The sequence below is a fragment of the Gossypium raimondii genome, chromosome 13 (assembly GCF_025698545.1).
Source record: "Gossypium raimondii isolate GPD5lz chromosome 13, ASM2569854v1, whole genome shotgun sequence".
NCBI classification, from domain to species: domain Eukaryota; kingdom Viridiplantae; phylum Streptophyta; class Magnoliopsida; order Malvales; family Malvaceae; genus Gossypium; species Gossypium raimondii.
In genome coordinates, this window is record NC_068577.1 from 21,046,026 (window position 1) to 21,054,604 (window position 8,579).

An 8,579-nucleotide genomic window follows, 5' to 3' on the forward strand; every position below is an offset into this window, starting at 1 on the left:
TAATGTTGCTAAATTTTTGCTACATGTTGCCCTAATTTTTCCCTATATAAACCCCTCTCCATTCTACTAATTTTTATATCCCTCAAAGTAATTTGCTTACAACCTAAAAATCCCTAAATCTCTTTCTGTGCAAATCTTAAAAGAAACCATAGTTCTCTTCCCTTTTTGCTGAAATTCCCTTTTGCTGTAGCAAGATTTTTGCCGTAGCAAGTTCTACCCAGTTTTTTGATTCTTCTTTTGGGTAAAAACTTTGCCGAATTTTCGGGAAAAGATACCATGTCTTGCAAAAGAACTAGATCTTCAAAGACTACTCCTGAAAACCCGATTTTAATCGATGAAGAAATGAAAGAGAGATTTGATCCAATCTTCAAGCATCAACCTATGATGCCAGAAAAAGGTTTCGACTTGAAGAGTAATGATTTGATGGTTGTTCCTATACCGATTAGAAAACAAATCAATGCTCTCAAGTGGGAACAATTTTGTGATGCTCCTTTACTTCCCGATGATGAACTAGTTTGAGAATTCTATGCTAGTTTGACTATGCAAGATGCTATTGAAGACATCGTTCGAAAGAAAAAGGTACCTCTTACTTCTAAGTCCATCAATGATTTGTTTAATTTACCTAATGTTGAAGAAGATGAGTACTACCCTATGATGAACAATATCAATTGGGATTTTCTTCAACAAGTGCTTGATGTTGTGACAAATCTGAGATCCCAATGGATTATAAGAAAGTATGGGAGCCATTCTTGTCGAAGAGAATACTTAAAACCAGTAGAAAAGGTATGGTTTTATTTCGTTCGCTACAGTTTTATGCCTATCTCACATAGTTCCACCATCTTAATGGAACGGATGCTTTTGTTATATCAAATTTTGACAGAAAAGTCAATTAATGTTGGCAAAATTATCCTCAAGGAGATTCATGATTGTGCTAAAAAGAAGGCAGGAAGTGCTTATTTCCCATCATTAATCACTTCACTTTGCTTAAGGACTCGTGTTAAAACACAAGCAAATCTATAAGGGCGATATGTTCAAGGATTCATTACAAATTATGATCTTGAAAGATTAGTAGAGAGGGTGCATGAACTGAATCAAGGCGAGCAAGGAGAGCCAACTGAGCCAGATACAGAGGAGTCAATAGATGGAACTGAAACTAAAGCTAATTCAGTCACAGACACTGAAGAGGAAGAATCTGATAAGGAATCGAACATTCTTGAACTAAGGGTTGATCCAGAAGAAGAACCATTCAAACTAAGTGTTGAACCTGAATATACAACTCCCATGCCTACTTGTGCAAGTACTTCAAGGAAATCGGAGTTGTCAATTTTGATGGATATGTGCAAGTTCATGCACAATCAACAATAAACTTATTGGAAATATGCAAAAACTAGAGATGATTCAATTCAAAATACTTTTAAGAATATCTCTAATAGTTTTGTTCCTGAGTTCCCAGATGCTATCTTTGAAACATGGACGGAAGATATTGATGATGCAAGTGGAGATGGAGCTAAATAAGACAAGAGGAATAAGTCAGAAAAATAAAAGGGGGATTCTTGTCCTATTATTTATTTAATTATTTTTAGGTCTTTAGGAATTTTTTTTTGTAATTAGGATTTAATTTTTGTAGAATAAAACATAGCAAGCATGAACAAACTTAACACTTCTTTAGAAAAAATAAGACTAAGTGGTGTGGTAATGGGAATGAACATGTCTAGGATTGGGTTATTAGGGAAGACTTGGCATTTAAGCAGTCTTGATGACTCACCTCTCTTTCTTTACAACTCTACCTGGTGTTCAGTTTTCATTCATTACTTTGTTCTTGCAATGAGAACATTGCTTCTTTTTAAAGGGCGTAAGGAAAATAAATCGCTCAAACTTTTAAATTTTTTTTCAAGTATGCTTCAATTATTTCTTTCATAAGTATGTTTTAATAAATGAATGTTTAGAGATTTTTTTTATTTGTTACTGAGATATTTTGTATGCAAGTATGATTGATGATTTTATCTAAGTGAAAGTATGTTATCATGAAGAATGGAATGCTTGCATGATCATAGCTTTAGTAATGTTTTCCATGAAAACTTAGTTTCTTTTGAGATTAGACAGGCATGAAGGTTTATATCTTTAGAATTGACTTAGTAATTTTCTTGAGGCGAAATTCTAGGGGACATAAAAATCTAAAATGATATAGACACTATTTCTTTGGACCGTTTGAACCTTTTCAAGCCAACCCTATGATATTAGACCCTTGAAACTGTAATTTTGAGCTTAAAGGCCTGTTGTTGCAATAAACCTATATTATAAGCCAGTTACCATCTTTTTAAAATTATCCTAATTTTGTGCACCTATCTTAACTAATGTTGTCTTGGGAATCAACATTTGAGGAAATTTTCATAAAGATGTATGTGCTCATGCTAAAAAAAAAAAAGCGAAGAAAAGTTCGCTCAGTCTCCAAAAAGGAAAAATGTATGAGCTTGAGTTCAAAATTAGTTTGGGGTGTTCTAAAGGTTCACTTAAAGAAAAAGGTTGTATTACGAGAAAACCAAGACAAAGTTAAAGGTTAAGATTTTTAAAACCGAAATGTCCCATCTCATAAAATCCCTACCTTTAACTGAGCCCCATTACAACCTTATAAAAGACCTATTGATTTGATGATTATGTCACCTACATTAGTGGAGAGGAAGTCCTAAGTTCAACATATGAAGATCATAAATAAGCCTTGTGATTGTTTGCTTGATTGATAAGAAATTATGTTGAATGAAGAATGTTACCTATGATTGTGACATACATGCAAACTCTGATTCATGTTGGCATATTTTGAAGCTTAATATAATCTTAAGGAATGTTTGCATATGAATTACTTGTTAATAAAGAAGATCAATAAGCATGAAGTTATTAATGCATGATTATGGGACAAAGATTGGTGCTACTTACAGAATTAGTAATTTTGCCTTAGCAGGACCTTTTTCTGTGCATAAACATTACTCGGGACGAGCAATGATTTAAGTTTGGGGGTGTGTAAATAGAAAAATATATAGGATTTTTCCTAAGTAATTTATCACCTTTTTACTTAAATTCGTTGTTAAACAAAGTAATTGTTTAATAAATTAACGAAATATGTGAAAAATATGAAATTAGGACATACAAATTATTAAAATGTGATTTTATGCTTTATTATATAGTTTTCATGGAATAAATGGCTTATTTTATATTACTTTGAATATATTATTTTTTAAGACATAAAGCGGGTCATGCATGATTAAATTAAATACTAAAATATAAAATTATATTTAATATGTCATTTTAAAATATTTCATTAATAATTTAGGTTTTTAATTAATTAATTAATTAAATTGGATAAATTTTATTCTTTGGTCCTCTAACTTGTTGATTTATTCTGGATAGGTCTGACAGCTTTGTTGGATTACAAAACCATCCAAATTGGAGACTAAGTCAACCCCAAAATTCAGCTGCACAAGGCTGTCCATAAACCACTCTTTGGTTTAATTGCACAAGGTCCTTGAAGAGTTGAAGAAATTAGAGATTTACCTGAAGATTTGCACTTGACCGAGTCTCAGTCCTGATGTAAGCACGCCTAGGAGCTCAACGAATTCAACCCAAGACCCCATTCAGCTCCCTAAAGGCCCAATGACTATAGCTCGAGCTAGGCAATTCCAAGAAGTTGTTTTAGCTTTAATCACTCAATTTTGGGAAGAGAACAAGCTCGATGTCAATGGAGAAGTTTGGGCCAGCACCTTAAAGACTCCTTGCACCATAGTGTAAGCTTATGTTAGCTCATCTTCAACTGCACGAGCTCCATTCAGCTCGGATCAGTTCACTTGAGCTCATTTAAGCTCGTTTGAGCTCAACCTAGCTTAGTTTTAGCTCATTTCTATTATCATTATAATAAACTAAGTATTAGTTTTATTTTATTTAATTTTATATAGCTTCAGACCGAATTCCCTAGCTCAAATTAGTTGTCTTCACATGTTTGAGCTAGCCGAACTTAATATACTAGCTAGTCCATAATTAATTGTTTTTAATTTATCTTAGTATTATAATTAATTTGTCTTGAAATTATATAAACTAGGTTCAGCCAAATGTGAAGATGTATTTAATACAAGATTCATGTACGGCTTGGTGCAAAGTATGGAATGGTGCATGCACAATTGAGGTTCAATGGATGGCATTTAAAGGAGCACATGTATTTGGGAAGTTCATGCAAGAGGGAGCTACTTAATGTTCATGGGCCGAATTGATGGAGGAACATGGAATAGGACGTTTTCATGCATACTTCATGCATATTCAAGATGATCATCAAGTATTAAAGGCACATTAAAGCTTCATTCGGCCATGGTAGATGTAGGAGCATTAAAGGGCTGCACTTTCATGGAATTATGGTTATTCTTCAAGGCTAAAGTATGCATTAATGCATCAAGTGAACCAATATGATGGTTCGGCCAATTCATGCACCATCTTCAAACATGAACCAACTTTTAATGCTTTAGTGTGAACATTTTTAATATTGTGTGAACACATAGATGCCGAATTTGAGTAGTCGTCTTTGTGTCTATAAATAGTTTTCTTGTAAACATTTGAAGGGACTTTTACCAATTTGTTAAATGAAACTTTGTTTCTGTGAGGTTAACTTCCTCTCCAATTTCGTACGAGTCTCAAGTGACTTATCTAGTGTGCTAGTTTCATCTCGAACTTGTTTCTAAACTTATCACCAATCATTGGTGTGGCGTTCTCCTATCCATCTACCAACCATCTTCCACCTTAAGCCATATAAGATTTGGGGCAATACTCGTTATAGTATTGAATCTTTATTGACGCTTAAGTTCTATCATTCATATCCATCACTTACCTTATCTATCTTACTTCCTTGTTAAACCGAGCCCATCCAAATTTATTCCATCTAAAATCCATCTATCTTTTAGCCACCTTGAACTTATTTCGACTTATATTTCCATACTTAACCAAATTCCTCCATTTTAGAAACTGAACGATACTTTCTCAACGACGATCGCGAAAATTAGATCGACAGGACAATTAACATTGGGCCAGATTACATCATTTGGTATTAGAGCTACTAAATCGAGAAGTACCGACGTTTGTAGCAACCCAAAGTAGGTTAGTAAAAAAATAAGAAAAGTTTTGAATTAAAAAAATCAAGTTGTATTCAAAGTTCTCTTGTATTATTCAATTGTATTTAAATTAAAAAAAGTACACGAAGTTTAAAAAAATTCGAGTATAAAAAAAGTATTGAAGGTTTTGTGATCATATTCTTGATTCTCGATCAAGCAAAGTTTGTTCTTTCTACTTTCCCTATCTACCATCCTTAAAACGGCACACTTCAAACCACATTTAATTTTTGTTTCAGCCTACCCTATACCCTCTACATTATTTCTCTTGTTAACCACTTTGAAACCGACCCCAAAGCCGCAAGTAAGTCTAAAGAGACGAAATACGAAATCGTGAGAGAAAGATGGAGTGGTAAAAGGCAAGAGCGTATGAGTGCATTAGAGTGCTCGAAAGAGCCATAAAAGAGTGCAAACACGAGTGTGAGTGTCTTCTAATTTTTTTTGTGAGTGAAATGCTGAGGTTTTTGGTGAAGATTATACATTTTCTTTGACAAAAGGCATGGGACGAAGCATGAGTGGGAATGAGGCCGAAACAGCATACCATGAAGAGGAGGAATCAATGCTTGTGTATGCAAGAAAGCTCATTGTTGTCAAAAGAAATCTAATTATTCAAAGTCTCAAAAACGAGTAACAATGGGAAAACATCTTCCATTCCCAGTGTCAAGTTCAAGGAAAGGTTTGTAGCTTGATTATTGATGGTGGAAGTTGTACCACCGTGGCAAGTACCCTCATGGTAGAGGGACTAGGCCTAATGACCGCCAAACATCTGAGCCCTTACAAACTCCAATGGCTCAACGACGATGGTGAAATCAAGGTAACCAAACAAGTGCTCGTTACTTTTTTAATTGGAAAATACGAGGACGAAGTGCTTTGTGATGCAGTTCCCATGCATGCGGGACACTTGTTGCTTGGGAGACCGTGGCAATATGATCGAAGAGTCATCCATGATAGGTATACTAATCGGTATACGTTCAAGTATCTGGGAAATAATTTTACTTTAGCCCCGTTAACACCAAAACAAGTTTTTGAGGATCAAATGAGAATGAAATATGTTCTAAATCAATCAAAAGAAAAAGAAAAGAAAACGAAAAAGAAAAAGAAAAAGAAATTGAAAAACAAAATGAAAGAGAGTTTGAAAATGAGTTAGAAAAAGAAACAAAAGAAGAAGAAGATAGTGAGCGAGAACAAGTGAGGAATGTTTCCGCTAACCAACATGTTAGTTTTCCTCATGTTGTATCTTTTCAGGTTTCGAAAAAGCCGAATGATAATTTTCAGCTTCAATACCTTTCTGATGAAAGACGCTTTCATCTGACCGAAAAAGGTAAGGTTGAAGACGAAACCCCACCTCAAGTGCTTAAAGATAAGCAAGGTAAGGCATTTTTAGGAATAGAGTCATGACAGACAGGTTTGAAAGTTGTCGATAAAATATTCGATGACTTAGTTTTTAAAAGATTTCCTTATTTTGATATGGTTAATTGTTATTCTTCATTAGTGGTTGATAAACTCGTTCTAAGTGGAAGCATGAGGAGTTGTTTTCTTGATTTGTTTTGTGATGAAAAACCTGTTCATGTTGTTCGATTAGATCAACACACACAACATAAGATTTTGTGTGATAATGGCTATTCACGAAAAGCGATTAAATTGTCCGATTGTGATGATTTTGTGAATCAATTACTGCCTTGTGAGAAATCCTTGAATTTATACAAATTTATTCTGAAGAATGTAAAGAAGTTTGATTGTTTGATTCTGTGTATGTATAAATCTTCTTGGCTTGGCAAGTTTGATTTAATGACAAAATTGAAACTTTTGCTACACTTTGGAATAAGTAATCAAACTCGTGTGTTCAAACCTGGAATTTGCTATTTTGGTTCATTTTGTGGGAAACTCAAGCATCCTAAATTTTGTACGAACAATTTGTTTGATGCTTGGTCTTTGTCTAAGGAAACAAAATTTGACAATTTTGATTCCAATTTAAAACGTTTATTGATCATTTTATGTGGCTGTACATGAAATTCATGTTTCATCTCGAAAGGGTAAGATCAACTCATGCTTTTGAACCTGGTATTGATTTATACGTTCAATGTTTGAATAACATTTTAGCATGTTCCTTTGAGTCCATCGTCCATGGTGACATTAATCCCTTTCATTATTGTGAACGCAACACTTTGAAAAGCGCAAGTTTTCTTTGTGTTTCATCATTATTTCAGGTTAATAAAAATAAAAAGTTTATTCTTCACAACATTTTTGAGGAGAGAAGGTTTGCATTGATTGAACAAGATAAAATCGATCCTCATTTTCCCACCTCTAACGGTAAGCAAGGTGAGATTTCTCTATTCCGTAAACAACTCCCTTTGACTCGTATTGATGACTTTGTTCATGACTTGAGTCCTAAAAAGGACCTATATTTCAATGTGATTAATTTCCATTCTTTGGTTGATGATAATTTGATTGTTTCACAAGATGGAAAAGAGAGTGTCACTAATGGAAATTGTGTTGTTGATAAGTTTGTTGGAGAAATTATAGCCAAACGACAATTGCAAGGTTCAAGTATGAAGAATCATGAATTATGTGAATCTTTTCATTTACCTGTATGTGATAAAGAATTACATTTCTTGACTCATTACTCGCATTCCAATTATTTAAACAATGACTCGCGGAAGCAATTTGAGATGTTTGAATGCCTTAGAACATATCCATTTTTGTTTCGATCCAATAATGAGGCATTGACATGTAAGTCATTTTGTTCGATTGATTGTAAAAATGGTGTTTTGAAACTGCCCTTTTACGTGAATTATACTTGTCTTGATAATATTATGCATGATTTACATGGTTCTTTGGATAACTTCTTGTTGTCTTATGGCTTTCCAATTCAATTGATTCATTGGCCATTTCTACTGTCGAATATGGCGAGTCCATTTGAAAAGGTAAGACTCAGTTCTTACTTAGCATTCGACCATCCACCATCTGTTTCTCAATCGCAAATGATTGGTTCATTTTTAGCTTATCAATTTCTTAATCATTCATTCCTTGATGATGATGATGTGTTTCCTTGTCAGGTGGTTACTTTCTTTCAGGTCTACGAGAGACCATTCACCCCATACGTAAAGAAGAGCCACGTAAGAAGAAATGATTTCAAGTGAACGAATGGCTCGACTTGAGGACAAGTCATTTTGAAGAAGGGGGAATAATGTAAGCACGCCTTGGAGCTTAACGAATTCAAGCCAAGACCCCATTAAGCTCCCTAAAGGCCCAATGACTCGAGCTCGAGCTAGGTAATTCAAAGAAGCTGTTTCAGCTTTAATCACTCAATTTTGGGAAGATAACAAGCTCGATGTCAATGGAGAAGTTTGGGCCAGCACCTTAATGACTCCTTGCACCATAGTGCAAGCTGATGTTAGCTCATCTTCAGCTCCCCGAGCTCCATCCAGCTCGAATCAG